Genomic DNA, 21398 nt, shown 5'->3' on the forward strand with positions numbered 1-21398 from the left:
ATTGCACTCAATAGGTAATTTCTCATGCTTCACCCCACTCCCACCCTCCCAGCTTTCTGAGATTCCAATGTCTATTATTCTACCCTGCATGTCTCTGAGTACACGTTATTTAGCTCTCACCTATAAATGAGAACATTCAGTACTTGACTTTCTGTTCTGAGTTATTTTACTTTAGATAATGGCCTCCAGTTCTATCCATGTTGCTGCAAAAGGCATGATTTCATTCATTTTTATGGTTGAGCAGTATTCCATGGTGTGTGTTGTGTGTGTGTGTGTACACACGCGGTATATATATACACACACACATATATATACACACACACATATATATATATCACATTTTCTCTATCTAATTCTCCATTGATATTCACTTAATTTGATTCCATGTCTTTTCTGTTGTGAATAGCACTGCAATAAACACACAACTGCAAGAATCTTTTTCATATAATGATTTATTTTCCTTTAGGTATATACCCAGTAGTAGAATTGCTGGATCAAATTGTAGTTCTATTTTTTGTTCTTTGAGAAATCTCCATACTGTTTTCCTTAGAGGCTCTACTAATTTATCTTCCCACCAACGGTTTATAAGCATTCCCTTTTCTCTGCATCCTAGGCAACATCTGTTATTTTTTGACTTTTTAATAATAGCTGTTCTGACTGGTATAAGATGGTATCTCATTGTGGTTTTAATGTGCATTTCTCTAATGACTTGGGATGTTGAGAATTTCCTCATATGCTTGTTGCCCATTTGTATGTCTTCTTTTGAAAAACGTGGAAGGTCTTTTTAAATCGTGAGAGCTGTCCAGAGAGTTAGGAATGTATATTAGAAAGTTACTGTATTCCAAATTTCTGAATGACATTGCAGAAAGATCAAATTAGCCTCCTGTTTTAAAAAGCCTCACATTTTAGCAAGAAAGACACATACATTAAGAAATAAATACAGTCAAGACTTGTAGCCTTTAGGACAGGTCGTGCAGGGACAAATAAGCCGAAGGCAGTTGAATCTACCACAGGATGCAAGTTATCAGATGGGAATATTGAATGTCCTCAACTAAGATTTTTTTCTACCCATTGAGCTGCCTTTTGGATTTTATTTTTTATGAAAATAAAACTTCTACTTAAGACTCGTTCCCCAGTGACCCATTGTGTTGGCTTTGAAACTTCTTATCCTCTAGCTATAACTAAGAAATTTATGGACAGAGTATGAGATGTGAGCACATTAGAAGGCAGCCAGAGCACACTATATGTCTAAAATAAGCAACTGACATTTAAAAAGCTAGAGGCAAGGCAAGAAAGATGTATCTCAGGCTACTGCCTTACACTCATGTTCTTCCCTGGGGAGAACAGCATAAGAAATAGTCACCTACTTTAGACATTTCTCCAAAAAGAAAGAAATGACCAGCTATTTACCTGGCGGATTTCTGGATTAGCCAACATAAACCTAGATTATGAGCTAGGAAGCTAGGGAGCTTTTCTCTTGTCATTGGAAATGTGAGGTTAAGAAGAAAGGAACTAGATCCTTGAACCCACATGCAAATAAAGTTCAATTTAAAGGGGACATTTGAAGAGTAATTTTTAAAGGGTAAAATCATGACTCTCATATAAAAATAAACTTAGCATGAATCAAAGATTTTACTTAACTCACTAATGAGATGACCAACAAGATGTTGCAACCAATTCAGAGGAGAATTAAAACATGTATATATGTATTTATATATATATACACATATGTGTGCATGTACATATACCATCAGGAATGCTAAAATGTACCTTAAAATGGATAAAAACTGACTTTTCCAAGGGAATGAGAGGAGAAGTCACTTGTCTTTTTCAGTAGACAAAATGCGTTTGCATATCTATGAAAGAAATCATTTGCACTAGGTATCTGTAATTTAAGACACTGAAAAAACAGACATGGGAAAGCACAAAGACTGAATAAAAGCAGCAACCAAGATGACAATCTCTACTTTCCCACTGAATTCACCCAGTAATATTTTTGTTTCATTTCCAAGTTTTTCACAGGGTTTCCCTCCATGGACTAACTCCCAGGCAGCTGGCTAAGGTGCCTGTAGGTCATTATTCTAAGAGATTGAATAATCTCCACAAGGTCACCAGAGTCAGAAACTCCAGCAACATTTCCTTGCTCTTCCTCCTCCTTCATATTCAAACTGCAGCTCTTCTCTCAATCTGACCTCAGAAATAAATCACTTTTGTTTGTGTCCCTGTGTCCCATCTCCCCACAGCTGTTGTCTCCAAGCTTTCATCACTCCCCCCATGTATACCATTAGCTGTGGATGAGTTCCAGTGTATCCAAAGCATTTGTAGAGCAAGGTTGAAGTATCCATAAATGAAGGTAGCGATTAACAGGACAACATCTGTCAGGAAACTGGCCCTGTTCTGTTATGCCTATGGTTATCTCCTCTGTGTAGCCCTCTTTAACTCCACCTCTTCTGACAAATATTTAGTGTTTCCTTTTCTGTGCTCCAAAAGCTCCTCATTTGCTCCTCTTTTAGGGCCCCATCTCTGATTTGTTCCAGATCTTGTTTTGTAGACCCCTGTCTTCCTACGCTGTAGAAGGCAGGCTCCTTGAAACTAAGGGTCATGCTTGTAGCATCCTCATGCCTCCCCCAAACTCACTTGATTTTTAGTGAAAGGTCAGACAATTCAATGAAATTGTAAAATAATTTACTGGATACCGTTACATAAGACCTAGAAAGTGAAATTGAAATAAACTGCTTTACGATGATGGCCAGAGTAGAAGCTGAGCCGTGCTAAAGATGGAAACAAACAAAAGATCAGGATTCAAGGGCTCACTGAAGTGTCAGAGAACCTCAGGGAGCAAATAATTTTTAACCCCCTTCAGTGGTTTCCCCAACTTTAACAGGACATTATCTCATTAAACAAAGGCCCCTACAAGACTAGGCCCACCCAAGAACCGAAACAATCTCAGCGTGTTTTCACTCATTATGTAAGATACTTGGTTTACGTAGGATTTACATGAGATACTTGGAATTTTCCAGACATGACATGCCATTTTAAAACCCATATCTTTGTACATTATGTCTGAAATATTCACTTTACTATTTTAGGCCTTAACACCAAATGTCTTCTCTTTTATGAAACTTTTCCGGATCTCCCCTAATATACAGTTGACTACTCTGACCCCTCTGTATCCTTTTTGCCTCCTTACTTATAAATCAAATTCAATGAAACTCACAAAGACACTGGCTTTGGTCTTCCAGATATTAAAATGGTTCCCTCCAGCTACACAGAGAACACAGAAATTTGTTAGGTAGGCTCACATCTTTATAGTCATATTTTCTTTTCTTTAGAGAGGTCTCTGAATTCTAACTCTCCCAGCCTCTCTCCGTTTCCTTAATCATTTACATCCCGGAGAGGATGAATGCTTTACTCAACTGTGAAGCAGAAAAAAATTGGGAATGAGAAGCTAAGTACGTCTGTTCCTTTTTCTCCTTAGAAACTCACGACCTCCTGAAAGTACGCATTCTACTCTTCTTCCCCATGCTGTAAATTTACAGTCCAGAATCCAATGTAAGGAGGTCTCAGGGTTTTCTATGGTGTTCAATAGCTCATTATCATATTAATAGCCTGCCTAAGACACATTCTCCAACATCAGTTTAATTTCAGTAATGAAAATAATATCTTGATCTCTGCCTTGGAGTCATGGAAGTGTTATTGCCTGGGTCCCATAAGTTCTCAAGAGTATTTCCCTTCCTGACAGAAACACACACTCCCAGCTCCCAAATAAATCTTGGACTTGGTTTACTTAGATTTAGTTACTTACTTGGTTTACTTAGACTTGGTTTACTTGGACTTAGTACTTGGAGTACTGAGAGAAACTGGAAGGGTAGAGGGTTGGGAAGAGGCAGGTCATGTTCTCTAGCTTGTCCTTGGGAAAGTTTCCACTCCTCAGAACATTTCTTCTCCTATAGAAACTTGCGTGCAGCACATAAACACCACAATCACACAGTCTATTTCTAGAAACTGTTAATGGAGGAAAACATCTTACTTTGCCTTTCTTTCCCCCTTACCTAGACCATCCTCCATCACAGCTCACAAAAGGCTGCCATACAATTATTGTAATCTGACAGGCACTTCACAATTTCTCTAAGCTCTTAAGTGGATTTACTTCCTTTACATATTTCATTTTCAGAAGAGTAATTGGAATGAGTCAGTGTCTTTTATTGCCTCCAATTTGCCAAAAATCCTCCTTGAGGAAGACTAAGGCAGGTACTGTTTTGGACTTATTATGTATTTTTCATCAGAGACAGAAAGACAATCTTAGATTTGGTGTTTCCAGTTTCAATTTTGCTCCAGTTAACTAAGTGTTGGCCGGAGTCTCATCAGATCACTCTGATTATCTCAGTCCTTCACAGTCCTTCCCATTTATGCAAGATTGATTCCCAACTGTTGTCTTACTTTAGTCCAATTTTCCTTTTCAAGTTTATTTCTCCCAATAATACAAACTTCCTACTTAGTCAATCTTGTGCTTTCCTTGTTTCCAAAAAAAAGCTTACAAATTCTTCCTTGTGTACTTTTTCTTCAGGGGTTCTCCATTGAGAATATTATTGTTTCCTGCTGATCCAAGTCACCCTTCAAAGGCCAGTTCTAATCTTACTTCTTTTAAGAAGATGTCAATCCCACCCTGTAAATACCCTATAATACTTAGATGAATCAGTCATGTTTTATTTGCAGATAGTATCTCATGGCTAAATTGCTTTTACTTGTTACTAATATTATCTCTTATGTAATACCCTGAGATTCACACACCTCAAAGATCTCATAGAGTTATCAGGAATTCAGAAAAATAAACAGATCATCATTGTTCATTGTGGAATGCATGTGTTGATAAAGGAAAGTACAGAGGTCTTTAAGAGTACTAGTGAGGGGCAATTACCCAAGGTCAGGAAAGATTTTTTGCACTGAGTATAAGGAGCTATGCATTGCTCATTAGATAGCTAAAAGCAATAGTGTCTCAACCTAGAGGGAGAAGCATGTGCAAAGACCCAGAGGAGTAAGCAGGCCTGCCAAATATAAGGATTTGCAAGCAGGAACAAATGGTTTGGGGCGGGGTGCCAGGGTGGGTGTTTGGTAGAGTTGGAGAGAGCCAAACCCGGTGGCGTAGGAGCCAGAGTGTGAATGCTCTTGCCGGCTAAGACACAGAACTTAGCATATAATATAAGCACAGGGGGCATGATGGAAAACTCCATTTGTTTGCAATTCTCATGATCAGAGACTCTAGAAAAAGCACTTCCTGCGTTAGATGAATGTCAAGTGGACAGAACTGGTTTTTCTTTAATAATCAGGAGATTGTTGCAGGAACCCAGACAAAACATGAGGAAAGCACAGTCTGCCCCATGCCCTTTGTTATTTCCTGAGGTGAATGTTGTCTCCTGAATGGCTTCACTAAGTGCCACGAGGGCAAGAACTGGGCCTGATTTATTTCGGCCTGAAAGTGCCCAGCAGGGTAGAGGCATGTAGTAGACTTCCGCAGGGATGCTGAGTTCAAACAGTCATCCTTTATGTTCCTCCTGCTTATTATCTTCTTCCTGCTTACTTATCTAGGGGGCACAAGACTGGACATGAAGTGCAGAAATAGTGTCTACGTGTCAGATCTACCATTTAATATTTGTTTTTATAAACTATTAAGTACATACAAGAGAAAAGTTACAAAGACAATAAAACAAACTTCCTGGATTCAAATGGGATGTTAAAAATGGGAGATTATGATTGCCTTGGGTACACCTAAGCTTGTGTTTTGTCATTGTCATACTTTTCTTTATAGTTTAGTCACATCATGATGTATATTCTTGGACCATATATAGTCATGCTTTGCATATTTTTGAACATTATAAAAACAGATTCATATTGTATGCATTATTCCAAGACTTACTTTTTTCAATCAATATTCTGCTTCTGAGATTCAGCCATACTGACACATTTCTTTTCACTGCTCCATACCATTAATTAAATGATAAGTTTACAATGTATTTGTACATTTCTCTAAAAGTGGATAGGTAGGCTGTTTTTTGGACATTGCAAGGTTGCTATGATAAACTTCTCCCAATGGAGTTACTAATATCTGATTCTGTGACTAGTATCAAAATTTATAAACTTTCAATTTTTACTGGTCTTGATATTAGAAATGTAAATGACAATTGTAGGGACGAGAAGTTTTCAATATGAATGTGTAGAGAACAGAATAATTGCTGATATCACCTTTCTAAATAGAATAAAAATTAGGTGGAACTTCACAGAACATTTTCATTTCTGTGACCATAAGAATACAATAAACCAATAGTAGTGTTAGAAATGAGCCCCGATGGAGCAAAGATCTTATATAATGGTTTTTTTTTTTTTTTTTGAGATGGAGTCTTGCTCTGTCGCCCAGGCTGGAGTGCAGTGGCATGATCTCAGCTCACTGCAAACTCCACCTTCCGAGTTCAAGCGATTCTCCTGCCTCAGCCTCCCGAGTAACTGGGATTACAGACGCTCACCACCCCACCCAGCTAATTTTTGTATTTTTAGTAGAGATGGGGGTTTCACCATATTGGCCAGGCTGGTCTTGAACTCCTGACCTCAGGTGATCCGCCCACCTCAGCCTCCCAGAGTGCTGGGATTATGGGCGTGAGCCACCACACCCAGCCATATCTTATATAATGTTAAATATTGCCTCTAATTATTTTGCGTTCATATTTTCATGCTATAGCTGCTGATAATTAATGGGAAGACCTCTAGAGGGTTATAAACTGCCTGATTATAAAGCTTGTAAATGTAACTTCTAACCACAAGGATTACAAAACATATGCTGTATGTTATGAGATATTGTAACTATTCTCTTAAAAGATTAAAAACAACTGTTCTAGAAAACTGAATTTTCTTACTTAAGCTATAATTCACCATCCTTGTGTTCATTGATTCACATGTGTTAAATAATTCATCACTGTGTAGGCTATCTTTTGTTTTTGTTAATCAAAGAGCATTTTGAGTGACTCTGATCTACAGTGACGGTCATTGAGGCCTCCCCTGCAGGCTCTGGTCAAACACAAGGTGAGGCTGGATGTCATTCCCAGTGACCTTGGGCAAAGCAATCTACCTGAACCTCAGATTTCTTTAAAATAGGTATTATAATCTCAACTTTGCCTTCCTTAAATAACCAAGAAGATCAAGTAATATCAAGTTAGGAGAAGTGCTTCATAATCAGTAAAATTCTGGACAAATGCAATCGATGATGAAGACAGTTATGAGAATTATGTTACTATTATGACCAACTAGTTAAACCACAAAAAGACATAAAGCTTTTTATAGGGAATGGGGTAGATATTAGGGTTCAAACAGAATCTTTGAATTTTCCCATTCAGTAGATGTGTCTGTCTGGGAAGCACAGTATTATGGATAAAACTGTTCCCCTAAAATTCATATGTTCAAGTCTTGACTCCCAGTACTTCAGAATGTGACCATATTTCAAAATAAAGTCAATGCAGATGCGATTAGTTAGGTTACGATGAGATCATCACCTGGAGTGAAATGGACTCCTACTCCAATAGGACCAGTGTTTTCATAAAAAGGGAAAATTTGTACACAGATATACACATGGGTGTAATTACATGTGAAGCTGAAGGCGGAGATCAAGGTGGTGCTTCTATATGTTGAGAAATGCCTAAGATTGCCAGAAAGAAAAGCCACCAGCAATTACATAAGAGTCATGGAACACATCCTTCCTCACAGCCCTGAGAAGGAAGCAACACTGTCAACACCTTGATCTCAGACTCCTGGCTTTCAAAACAGTGAGGTGATAAATTTCTGTAAGCCACCCATACATTTTTTACAGCAACCTTAGAATGCCAACATATGTAGACCGCTGCTTACAATATTATATTATTAAGGAAAATCATTGCAGTATTTGGTCAGATTTATAAACATGTTTCAAAGTAACAGAATGAAGCCAGGCACAGTGGCTTATGCCTGCAATCCCAGCACTTTGGGACACTAAGGCAGGAAGATTGCTTGCATCCAGGAGTTCAAGTCAAGCCTGGGCAACACAGTGAAACCCTGTATCTTCAAAACATAAAATGTTAGCCCGGTGTGGTGGTGCATGCATGTGGTCCCAGCTACTTGGGAGGCTGAGGTGGAAGGATTGCTTGATCCCATGAAGTTGAGGCTGCAATGAGCTGTGACTGCACCACTGCACTCCAGTCTGGGTGACAGAACAAGCCCCTGTCTCCAAAATAATTGAGGTAACGGAATGGATGACCAATACTAATGCCAGGGAGCTGATGGTTATAATACTCTTACATATAGAATATTAGTGACAAATCAGCACGAAAAAATGGTCAACCTCATCATTATGCAAAGGATTTGAAAAAGCTACTTTTTTCTCCTAATAACAAAGTAAAGATAACTTGATGCAATATACTCCACGCTGCGGAACAGTTGATGACATATCCGCTCTCATTTTCTATTTGTGAAATAGTAGTTGGTATAATCTTTCTTAAAATCAAGTTGGTGCAACCTATTAATTACCATAAAATACAATCCCAAACTTCGGATAATCCATCTTAAGAAACTACGGTATAATGTTTACATGCAGAATTATAGATAAAAGGTAGGAATTTTAGTGTTATTTTTGTTAGTATAAGAAAGAAAACAACCTAATGCCCAAACAACATGGAGATGGTTTAAATTTATCATAATGTGTTTTTATTTGAATTATTTTTAAGGATGTTTAAAATATATTGATAAGTCACCAACACAGAATATATACATAACGGGGTTTCTCAAAATCTAGTACAGAGACCACTGTGGTCCCCAAGGCCCTAGGGGTTTATGAAGTCAAAACTATTTTCACAATAATGCTAAGACATTATTGACCTTCTCAATTTTATTCTTTTTTTTTTTTTTTTTGGAGGCAAAGTCTTGCTCTGTCACCCAGGCTGGAGTGCAGTGGCATGACCTTGGCTCACTGCAACCTTCGCCTCCCAAGTTCAAGTGTTTCTTCTGCCTCACCCTCCCGAGTAGCTGGGACCACAGGCATGTACCACTACACCCGGCTAATTTTTGTATTTTTAGTAGAGACGGGGTTTCACCATATCGACCAGGCTGGTCTCGAACTCCTGACCTTGTGATCCATCGGCCTTGGCCTCCCAAAGTGATGGGATTACAGGCATGAGCCACCGCACCCAGTCTCAATCTTATTCTTTCATGAGGGTTTGATGAAGTCTTTTAGAAGCTATAGGTAATATCACGATTATCTTTAAAGGCTATTTACTTACTCCCCTCTTTTCCAATTTTACATTTACATGAGGCTGGATTTTCTTCATGAACTTTATCCACAGCACTATATCTTAGTGGGTTTAATGCAGAAGTAGATATGAGAAACCATTTGTTTTCTGCTAAGTCAGACATCAAAAAGATTTGTGAAGCAATGCTACTATGTTCACTAAGTTTTTGTTGTGTTTTACTAAAACATGTTACTTGGGTTAATTAACAAGTAATAGGTTTAATATTGCAATTATAATAAATTTTTAAAGTATACTTTTTCTCTGGTTTAACATACAACAATAAATATTGACAAAACACATAAACAAAACCTTTGGAATCTTCAATAATTTATAAGATGTAAAGGGGTTCTAAGGTCAAAAAGCTTTATAATTCATGTCATAGAAAATATCATTTCACCTCTACAAGAAAGAGCTGGAAAAAATGTGCTGAATTGTTGCGACTGAGCTGAATTGCTAAGACTCATTATCTACAGTTGTTAGGTTTAAGGGTCATTGTTATTTTAGCATCTTTATTTTTCTGTGTTTCCAAAATTTTCCACTTTAGAACGCATTTCTTTTACATCAGATGGAGGGTAATTTTTTTTTAATTTGTGCTTTTATTCTTTACCTTAAAAAAAAAAATCTCTTTACCCTTAAGTCATCATTTAGAACCTAAAATTGCAGAGTGTCTCTTAATTACACTTGCATAGAGAGTCTCAGCTCATAAAATTCTGCCAGATTTAAGATCTGCAGGCAAATTAGCCATAAGCTATATAGAGGTAGAATTTATAAATGTAAATTGTACTGCACCAGCATTTTCCAGAGAAATGGTCTTTAAAACACCACTGAGCAGAGGAGGTATCTTCCAGAGGATACCCATGACAAGGCTGAGATAAACATTAACTTTGTGTTTACTTATTCACAGATTTTATTACTAAAGAATCCTAAAAATTGGCCTTAAATCTTATCCATTTCAAAATCTCACTAGTACAGCAAGTCCCCAACTAGGGCTAACCATCCGTTTGCCTGGGTACTCCGAATGACCAAAGATTTTGGCTGACACATTCCACTATTAATCAGTTTTGATTATTTAAAAAAATCTAGCTGAGTTACGGCCCACTTAATGTTTACAAGTTAACGTGTGTGATCGTGGGCTAGCTTCACAGGTCAAGAATCCTGTTCTCCTTTCTTTTCTCTTTCTGTTTGATACAGAGTCTCTCTCTCTCTGTATCCCAGGCTAGAGTGCAATGGCATGATCATAGCTCACTGAAAACTTGAACTCCTGGATTCAAGGGATCCTCCTGTCTTGGCCTTACAAAGTGCTGAGATTACAGGTGTGAACCACTAAACCCAGGAAGCATCACGTTTTCAGTGTTGTGAGAATAATAGCTTATGTTTTCATAGAGTTGTTATGAGGATTACGCAGCATAATATATAAAACAAACCTTGCTGTGCCTCACATAAAATTGGTGCATAACTGATGCACAACACACATTGTTATTTTTGTATTTTCAAATACTCCCAAACTGATACTGGAACCAGGTAAAATGTCCCCACTCATTTTCTTAGGAACATTCTAGGATCTGCTTACCTCTCTCTGATCAATCCTGCCCACTGTTCTATTTCCAGTTTTTACATCCTCCAGCAAACCTTCCCAGCCTACCCAGGATTTCGCTCCTGTTGTCCAGAGCTTCTAGAGCACATACCGGTTGTCGGGGATACCTTCTGCTGTCCCCGGAGCCATACTACAAACTTCTTAACAGGCTGGACTAAGTCGTCTGATTCCTTCCTTGTCTCCCAGTGGGTGCCTAGGATAGCCTTTCTATGGACTGACACATCGTCTCTTCTATGGATTTGTTCAACATTTCTCCTCTTGAGAATTTAGGATAATTTTACTCTCTTTGCTTATATCCAATGGAATAATTATTAGAGTAAATTAAATTCCCACTTTCCCTTTCCATGATGATGAAATTTTACTTTCTGTTAGAATAAGAATCTTTGGCCAAATCCAAAGAAATGTGATTAGCATTTTGCCATTTCTCTATCCTTTGGGATTATGCAATGCCCCAGACCAATTCTCACTCAGAAAAGTTTTCATATATGTAAACTCCCAAGGCCAATAACTCCTCAAATGCTTTGCCATTCATTTCATCCACCTGTCAGCAGAAGACTGTAATGTCCCAGAACTATATGGAGAATAGGGAGCCGTGAGAATCTTATACATGTAATGCATGTTACTATTGTGGTCTTTGTCCTTACATTGGAAATTTAGAGATTACAAATAGGCTAAGACTAGCTTCCAGAGTACTCCATGCCAAAACTCAAAATTCCTGCAGATATATAAACCAGAAAGATGCATATCTTTTATGTTTTTCACTTCTACCCCAGGGCACTCTAAGTGAAGACATGTTTGTTTAGACATAGGGGAAAAAACATCATTCAACTGCTATCGGAAAAAAAATCTATTGCATATCATTTTGCTTTGAAGAGTCCAGACAGAGTGGAAGGAGAGTGACAGATTTCAAAATTTCTGAGTTCATGTTAAATTATCTTTTAAAGAAGAACTATGTATGAATATGGAAATTAGATCTCAAAAGTATCATGAGGGCTGGGCGCAGTGGCTCGCGCCTGTAATCCCAGCACTTTGGGAGGACAAGGCAGGCAGATCACCTGAGGCTGGGAGTTCGAGACCAGTCTGACCAACATGGAGAAACCCCATCTCTACTAAAAACACAAAATTAGCTGGGCGTAGTGGTGCATGCCTGTAATCCCAGCTACTCGGGAGGCTGAGGCAGGAGAATCGCTTGAACCTGGGAGGCAGAGGTTGCAGTGAGCCGAGATCATGCCATTGTACTCCAGCCTGGGCAGCAAGAGCAAAAGTCCATCTCAAAAAAAAAATTATCATGAGATAACATACAAAAGCACCTTGAACACAGCCCGGTGCACCATAGGGTCAAGATTAATGCTGCCATCATCTTATCTCCCTCTGTTTTGCATGTTATGCAAAACCTGAACTATTTTTATTGCTATAGCATAGGGTGGAGAACTTGCCAACTATTTCAACATGGGGAAACTATTGCTCATATTCTTTGGAGCACATCACTCTCCCACACTTACTCATCACAATGAAAGTTGTAAGTTGACAATCAGTCATTATTGTTTTCATATTCTTCTTTACGGCTAGCAATTTTGATATTTCATAGAGAACTGGACAGACTTTCTGAAAGGTCGATTTTTGTGAGGTTTCAGTCTCATAATGCCAGATCTCATAGTCAATGGTCACCAGCCTGCATCTTTCTCACCTTCATTATTTTCACCAGACCCTTAAATTGATGTTGTCACAATATGTTATCCCACTAAACTGATACAGAGGTTATGTAATGTATTCTTAATCAAATAATTTTTATAGCCAATGTCAGGCCAAGAAACTGCTTCAAATTCTTTATATGAGTTTAACAGATCCCCTTATATCAACCTGTTCATTAATGCTTTTGCAGTTATAGCAAAGTGATTACACATTCATTTTTAATGTTACATATTCATTTTTAATGTTACATAATGTTACATACTCTCCTTGTCTTCTTTTAAAACTTCAGAGGAGTGCATTATTATGTATGCTGTATTTCTACTCTGTACTTGCCTTCATATGTGTCTGCATGTATGTGTCACATGTGTGTGCCTATATTTGTTTATTTACATAAGGGTTTATGTATACAAAATCACACATATGAGTTTTGTTTGCAATGTGTTTCAGAATAATATACAAGTGTGTGCAGGTTGTGTATGCATTATGTATATATAAGTGTGTGTATGGGTGCGTGTGTTTGCACATAGTTGTGTGTGTTCACATGTTTCTGTGGGCTTGACACACAAGACTGAAATGCTTGTGTTTCTTTCTCCTTGGAAACCAAAGAGCTCAGCATATTTTGCCTGTTGTTACATAACCTGGATAAGTGAAAACTCAGTGTATTTATCAGGAAAAAATGGATTTTGCAATCTCACACTGTATCTGTTATTTCTTCCTCACTTGGTCAAGAAACTCACTGAGGTGAGTGATCACTGATGAATCATCACTCTGAGAAAGACCGTGACGAAAGGATGTTTAACTGAAGTAACTTTTGAAGGAGTTTTCTTTCTTAATTTGCTTATAATTATTGATTTTAAAAAGATCCATTCTTATTCTCTTATTCTTGGATGTATTTGGTCATGATAACCAGATTTATCTTTGGAAACTATTGAATTTCATGCATAGTTGATCTCAGAATTTAAAAAGTGGTCCTGGCCATGCACAGATTGAGAGAAGCAAAGATTCTGGCAGGTTATATGGTCCCCTGGGGCTCAGCAGCTGCTTGCCCTGTTTTTTGGTAGCAAAATCCAATTTTCACTCTGCCCACATGGAAGACAGCAGGGACCACACTAGTTCACAGAATTTTGACTTCCTCATTTGTGAAACGTGACCAAACACATCAATTTCAGTGGCAGGCAGGCGATTAGAAGAATATCAGATAAAGTTGAACAAATTGCAATCATCAAACACAAACTGCCACAAAAGTGCCAGATCAGAATCAGGGACAGATCTGAGGTTAGGGAACCAGAATGTACATAGAAAGTGATTTGGAAGAAGCTCTCACTTTTTCAAGTGATATCCAGTCTACAACTGTACAGATTTAAATGGTTTTTGATTTATTTTCTGTTAGAACACAACTCATATCATTCAACTAACCTATATAGATAACTTCAGAAGTTCTCCTCTCTGTGGACCATAGGATGAAATTTAAATTCTTAGCTTGTTATATGAGGCACTCCATAATTAAGCTTCAGCCTCTCCCTACAATGTGATTACCCATAGTTACTTTCTCAAGCCTTCTACAGAATGACTCACCACATTCTATGAAAAGCCAGCTCACCTACTCCCCTCTGGACCTAGCTATATAAAATAATTTATCAAATTTCCTGGTCAAGATTTGAAATATTTCTGTTTTCTCTCTGTATCTCTCTCCCTTAAAGAATCTTGATTATATTCTTCCTATGGTACTTACTAATTTTGGTTTTGAATGACAGTCATTTAATTACCTACTTAATATCCTTATCTTGCTATCTAAGGACAAGGTGTGCTTCGCTTGTGCATTCTCCTGGCATCTAACACAGATGCTTGCATATGTTTAACAGATGAAAAAAATATATTTGACAAAAGAATAGGTGAGTAAATGAATGCAAGCAAGACCCGCAACAATTTGATTTCTAAATGTTGTCCTACCACTAACTTAATATCATAGCACCTCTATTTACTTAAATGAACAATACAAATTAGGATTATCTTATTAACTTGGATGCCTTATATAACAAAATCCAAATGATTAACTCAAGATGGATTAGAAACTTAAACCGAAGACCTAAAACCATAAAAACCCTAGAAGAAACCCTAGGCAATACCATTCAGGACATAGGCATAGGCAAAGACTTAAAGACCAAAACACCAAAAGCAATGGCAACAAAAGCCAAAACTGACAAATGGGATCCGATTAAACTAAAGAGCTTCTGCACAGCAAAAGAAACTGTCATCAGAGTGAACAGACAACTTGCAGAATGGGAGAAAGTTTTTGCAATCTATCCATCTGACAAAGGGCTAATATCCAGAATCTACAAAGAACTTAAACAAATTTAAAAGAAAAAAACAAACAACCCCATCAAAAAGTGGGCAAAGGATATGAACAGACACTTCTCAAAGAAAGACATTTATGTGGCCCACAAATGTATGAAAAAAAGCTCATCATCACTGGTCATTAGAGAAATGCAAATCAAAACCACAATGAGATACCATCTCACGACAGTTAGAATGGCAGTCAGGAAACAACAGATGCTGGAAAGGATGTAGAGAAATAGGAATGCTTTTATTCTGTTGGTGGAAGTGTAAATTAGTTCAACCATTGTGGAAGACAGTGTGACGATTCCTCAAGGATCTAGAACCAGAAATATCATTTGACCCAGCAATCCCATTACTGGTAAAGGATTATAAATCATTCTACTATAAAGACACATGAACATGTATGTTTATTGTGGCACTGGTCACAATAGCAAAGACTTGGAACCAACCCAAATATCCATCAATGATAGACTGGTTAAAGAAAATGTGGCACATATGCACCATTGAATAGTACGCAGCCGTCAAAATGGTTGAGTTCATGTCCTTTGCAGGTACATGGATGAAACTGGAAACCATCATTCTCAGTAAACTAACACAAGAACAGAAAACCAAACACCACATGTTCTCACTCATAAGTGAGAGTTGAACAATGAGAACACATGGACCCAAGAAGGGGAACATCACACACCAGGTCCTGTCAGGGAGTGGGGAACTAGGGGAGGGATAGCATTAGGAGAAATACCTAATGTAGATGACTGGTTGATGGGTGCAGCAAACCACCATGGCATGTGTATACCTATGTAACAAACCTGCACATTCTGCACATGTATCCCAGAACTTAAAGTATAATAAAAAAAATTAATGGAGGTGGGGCCAATTTAAAAAAAGGTTGATGCAAATGCAGGAACAATAGACTACCTCATGCCACATACAAAAATCAATGTCAGATGGTATATTAGTTCGTTCTCTCATTACTGTAAGAAAATACCTGAGACTGGGTAATTTATAAAGGAAAGAGGTTTAATTGACTCACAGTTCTGCACTGCTGCAGAGGCCTCAGGAATCTTACAATCATGGCGTAAGGGGAAGCAAACACTTCCTTCTTCATATGGTGGCAGGACAGAGAAATGCAGAGTGAGGGGAGGAATGTCCGTTATAAAATCATCAGATCTCGTGAGAACTCACTCACTGTCACAAGAACAGAATGGGGGAACTGACCCCATGATCTAATCACCTCCCAAGAGGTCCCTCCCTCAACATGTGGGGATTACAATTTGGATTACAATTCAAGATGAGATTTGGGTGGGGACACAGGGCCAGACCGTATCAGATGGATTAAAGACTTAAATGTCAAACAAAGGCTTTAAATAGAAAACATAGGTGTTATTCAATTAGAGAAAATCACTCTAAAAATCACATGGAACCAAAATGGAGTCCAAATAGCCAAAGTAATCCTAAGCAAAAATAACAAAGCCAGAGGTATCACACTACCTGGCTTTGAAGTATACTATAAATCCACAGTAACCAAAACAGCTTGGGATTGATACAAAAGAGGACACATAGACCAATGAAACAGATTAGGAAACTCAGAAACAAAGCTGCACACTTAAAACCATCTGATCTGCTACAAGACTGACAAAAACAAGTTATGGGGAAAGGACTCCCTATTCAGTAAATGATATTGGAATAACCGGCTAGCCATATGCCAAAGATTGAAGCTCAACCCCTGCCTTTCACAATATATAAAAATTAACACAAAATGGGTTAAATATTTAAATGTAAGACCTCAAATTATAAAAATCTTAGAAGACAACTGAGGAAATACTCTTCCTGATACTGGCCTTGGCAAATTTTTGGCTAAATCCCCAAAAGCAATTGTGACAAAAACAAATTGACAAGAAAGACCTAATTAAACTAAAGAGCTTCTACACATCAAAATAAACTATCAACAAAGCAAACAGACAACCTACAGAATGGTAGAAGGTATTTGCAAACTATGCATCTGACAAAGGCCTAATATCCAGAATCTATACGGAACTTAAATCAGCAAGTGAAAACAAGTAACTACATTTTAAAATTGGCAAAGAATATGAACAGACATTTCTCAAAAAAAGACATACAAGCAGCCAACAAACATATGAAAAACTGCTCATCATCACTAATCATCAGAGAAATACAAATCAAGATACTACCTTACGCCAGTCAGGATGGCTGTTATTAAAAAATCAAAACATAATAGATGCTGGTGAGGCTGTAGAGAAAAGGGAACACTTACACACTGCTCGTGGGAATTTAAATTAGTTCAGTCCCTGTGGAAAGCGGTTTAGAGATTTCTCAGATAACTTCAAACAGAACTACCATTTGGCCCACCAATCCTGTTACTGAGTATATATCCAAAAGAAAATAAATTATTTTACCAAAAGACACATGCACTTGTATGATCATCACTGCACTATTCACAATAGCAAAGACACAAAATCAACCCAGTCATCCATCAATGGTAGAATGGATAAAGGACATGTGGTATATATACACCATGGACTACTACACAGCTATAAGAAAGAATAAAATAAAGTCTTTTGTAGCAACACGGATGGAGATGGAAGCCACTATCCTAAGAGAATTAATGCAGGAAAAGAAAACTAAACATTGTGTGTTATCATTTATAAGTGGGAGCTAAACACTGAGCACACATGGACATAAATATGATAGATGCTGTGGACTACTAGAGGATAGGGAGTAGGGGAGAAACAGATTTTTAAAAGCTCCCTTTCAGGTACTATGCTAACTATCTGGGTGACAGGGTCCATACTCCAAACCTCAGCATCATGCAGTACTGCCATGTAACAAATTTGCACATGTATCCACTGTGTCTAAAATAAAAGTAGAAATAAAACAAAATTTGAAAACAAATAGTCATATAATCCAAGTGTTAGAAAGGATATGAATTGATTGATCTCTTACACAATTTCTCTGAAATGCAAAACTTTGTGCAACCACTTTGAAAAATATGTTTTGGTTTTATCTAGAAAGTTGAACATTCCTGTATGCTGTGTCCCAGAAATCTCCTTCTTAGGTATTTACCCAAGGTAAAAGAAAAAAAAAAGATTTAATGAAAAAATTTCAAGATCATAGAAGATAATAAAACTTTATTCCATACCTCAGGAAAAAAAATAGAAGATAATAAAAAAGACTCAAAAGTATCAATATTAGAACAGATATAGCTTAAAACAGAGTCAAAATAAAAAAGCATTAGCTTGAAGAAAAAAATCACGCAAAAATAGTGGAAAAATTACAAAGGGATTGAAATTATTACAGAGAAAATGATATTTATGTCAAAAAGACAAACAACTTTCACATGATTGGCTTCTTAAAAACAGAGAATGGAATAAATGAGACAGGACATACATTCAAATATATAATGAAAAAACACTTTTTCAAGATATAAAAAACCTGCATGTGAAGTTTGAAAAAACGCACTGTGTTTTCAGAAACTGATACAGACCTATAAAGCCAAGAAATATCCATTGAACTTCAAGAATTAATCCAACAAAAGAATAAACTGATAACTTACATTAAGTCTATTTAAATGGAGAACCAAGACTAAAATCAACATGAGAATTGTGGGTACAAGAAAAAGTAAAAACATTATATACTCTAACAATATTAGAAATATAAATATCAGAAAGTGGGAAATTAATGTTTTTAATTAGAAAACTAAGAGGAAATGTAATTATATTCATTTCCTCATTTTCAAAGAAAAACATTGATATTGATAAAAGTAGATACCTCAAAAATACAGATTTATGTATATTATTTATGATTATTGTGTTAACTACAATACAATTTAAGATTATATTATGAATTTTCAAAATTTTCTACAGGTAAAGCAAAAGTGCACACACTTACACACACTCATACACATGTGCACAGCAATAACAACATCAAAAGAAGCAACAAAATGATAGCAGATCTCTTCTCTCCCTCTCTCTTTATCTCTCTTTATATAAACATATGGAATATATTTATTTATACATTTTTTTCTGGAAAGCCTAAAACAACATACTTCACAAAGTAGGTACTCATAAAATTGAAATAGGTCAGTAGTGCTTCAGAGCCATTGAACTTGTTGCCCAAATGCTTCTTGGAGCTCTCAACTGCACTTCCCACCCAACACCACTGACCTCTCCGTTCTCTGAGGTCCTAGTGGTTCTATCCTCTGTGATCTCACTCTTTGAATACAATCCTGGAGACAAAGAGAAGCTAATAATTGGAAGGGATGTTAATGTCATGGCAAAGTCACCTTGCCCCTCTGATTCAATTTCTTCTATTATAAGATGCCTAATTTGATTCCTTCATTGTCTCTAGGGTATGTATCTATTTCCTACCTTGCTAGGTACTTGTGAAAAACTTGAACTCTAGTCTTGGACACATTTTTCTCATTAAGTACCAAGCTCTATACCTTTCTTGCTCATAGTAAGGACTCCCTCCGGTCTGTCTCCTGCCGCCCACGTCGCTGCGGTTGCCTCCACCACCTCCGCTGTGGCAGTGGCTGCTGGGGTGGTGGCCCTGCATTGTGGCCCCCGGGCTCCCCGCCGGCGACATGGCAGAGCTAGGCAGCTTGCAGCCAGGAGACAATTCTACCAGGGACCCAGCGGCCTGGCGGGAGAGGGGTGGGGAGGGCTGGACTGCCGTGCCCTTCCAGGGAGGGACCCCCTTGGTACACTGACCTCTGGGACCTAGCGGTGCCCGCACTGTGCTCGTGGATCTGAACCCGGCGTCTTGGACTCTGTGCCCTTCGGGCGGATCTTCAGGCCGGACAACTTCATCTTCCGTCAGAGTGGTGCAGCGAACAACTGGGCCAAGGCACAGCCCACTCCTACTACAGAAGGCACAGAGCTGGTGGAGTCAGTGACGGACGTTGCCAGGAAGGAGGCTAAGAGCTGTGAGGGCCTGGAGGTTTTCCAGCTGACCCACTCCCTGGGTCGGGGCACTGGGTCTGGGTTGGATACCCTTCTCATCTACAAGGCCTGGGAGGAGTACCCAGACAAATCATGAACACATTCAGCATTCTGCCCTAGCCCAAGGTGTTGAACACAATGGTGGTGGTCCCAGATTAATGAGGTCCAGTTGCTTGTTCTTGCCATCAAATAACAAGATGTAGACAGACTGGGAAAGAAAGAAGTTTATTTCTGCAACCAGTTACAGGGAGAAGGTCAGAGTAAGTCACCAGAACAACTCGAAGTTACAAGTTTTTCTCCAGTGCTTATGTACATTTTAAGCTCCGTGCCTATGTGTAGGAGTGTACCTGCAAGCAGAAGTGTTTCATTCAATCTATACCTAATCTTTAGGGTCTGAAAAGGTTTCCCTAGAGCCTTGGAAACTTCCTTAATCTTAAGTGGGCCCTGGTAGGAGGCTTGTGTATAAGAATGCTTTTATTATTCTATCAGACTTTACGAACTAAGAAAATTCAGGTGGGGGTCTTAATGGGTTTGTTTTTGCATTGCAACCTTTGTACTCAGAGGCCAGTTTCTCTCGTTCTTTAATGCTGAACATATGCATTTGTCAGAACTATAGTAAAAGATTAGTGAAAACTGGCTGCTAATGGAAACCTGGCCTGACACCCTCTCTGTCCACCAGCTCATAAAAAACACAAAGCACAGACATTTTGCACTGATAATGAAGCTCTCTATGACATCTGCTTCAGAACTCTAAAGCTGCTCACACCCACCTATGGTGACTTGAACCACCTGGTTTCTCCCACCAGGAGTGGGGTCAGCCCCTGCCTGTGCTTCCCCAGCCAGCTAAATGCTGACCTACAGAAACTGGCTGAGAATGTGGTCTCATTTCCCTACCTGTACTTCTTCATGCCTGGCTTTACCCTGCTGACCCACAAGGGTAGCCACCATTACTGGGCCCTGATGGTGGCTGTGCTCACCCAGCAGATGTTTCATGCCAAAAACATGATGGCTTCTTGCAACCCCACCATTGTTGCTACTTAATGATGGCTGCCATTTTCAGGGTCCACATGTCCATGAAAGAGATGGACGAGCAAATGTTTAACATCCAAAAAAGCACAGCAGCTATGTTGCTGATTGGCTCCCCAACAATGTGAAATCGGTTGTCTGTGACATCCCACCCCACCCCAGGGCTAAAAATGTCTGCCACCTTTATGGTCAGCAACACAGCCATCCAGGGGGAAAAAAAAATCATTTTGCCATGATTTAATGAATAAAGGATTAAATATTAGAAAGTTTAGAGATTGTCTGTATTGGGTTTTTTTTTTTCTGCCAAACATTCTGCTCATCACTTAACGTGCATTGAATGATTTAATCTTCATAGCAATCCTATTGCTAGTTTATACTTGAACCAAAGCATAAAGGGACTAATAAACATGCCCATGTTAGGATTTGAACCCAGGCAGTCTAGTTCCTGATTAACTACTATGCTGCACCACAGAGGCAAATGAGTAG

The 21398-nt window shown here is 38.3% G+C and overlaps 1 pseudogene; it reads left to right on the forward strand.

Annotated features, from left to right (window-relative positions):
• Positions 1–19528: 19528 nt before the first annotated feature.
• Positions 19529–21148, forward strand: LOC105533093 (annotated as a pseudogene).
• The last annotated feature ends 250 nt before the right edge of the window (positions 21149–21398 follow it).

The sequence above is a fragment of the Mandrillus leucophaeus genome, unplaced genomic scaffold (assembly GCF_000951045.1).
Source record: "Mandrillus leucophaeus isolate KB7577 unplaced genomic scaffold, Mleu.le_1.0 Scaffold122, whole genome shotgun sequence".
Classification (NCBI taxonomy): domain Eukaryota; kingdom Metazoa; phylum Chordata; class Mammalia; order Primates; family Cercopithecidae; genus Mandrillus; species Mandrillus leucophaeus.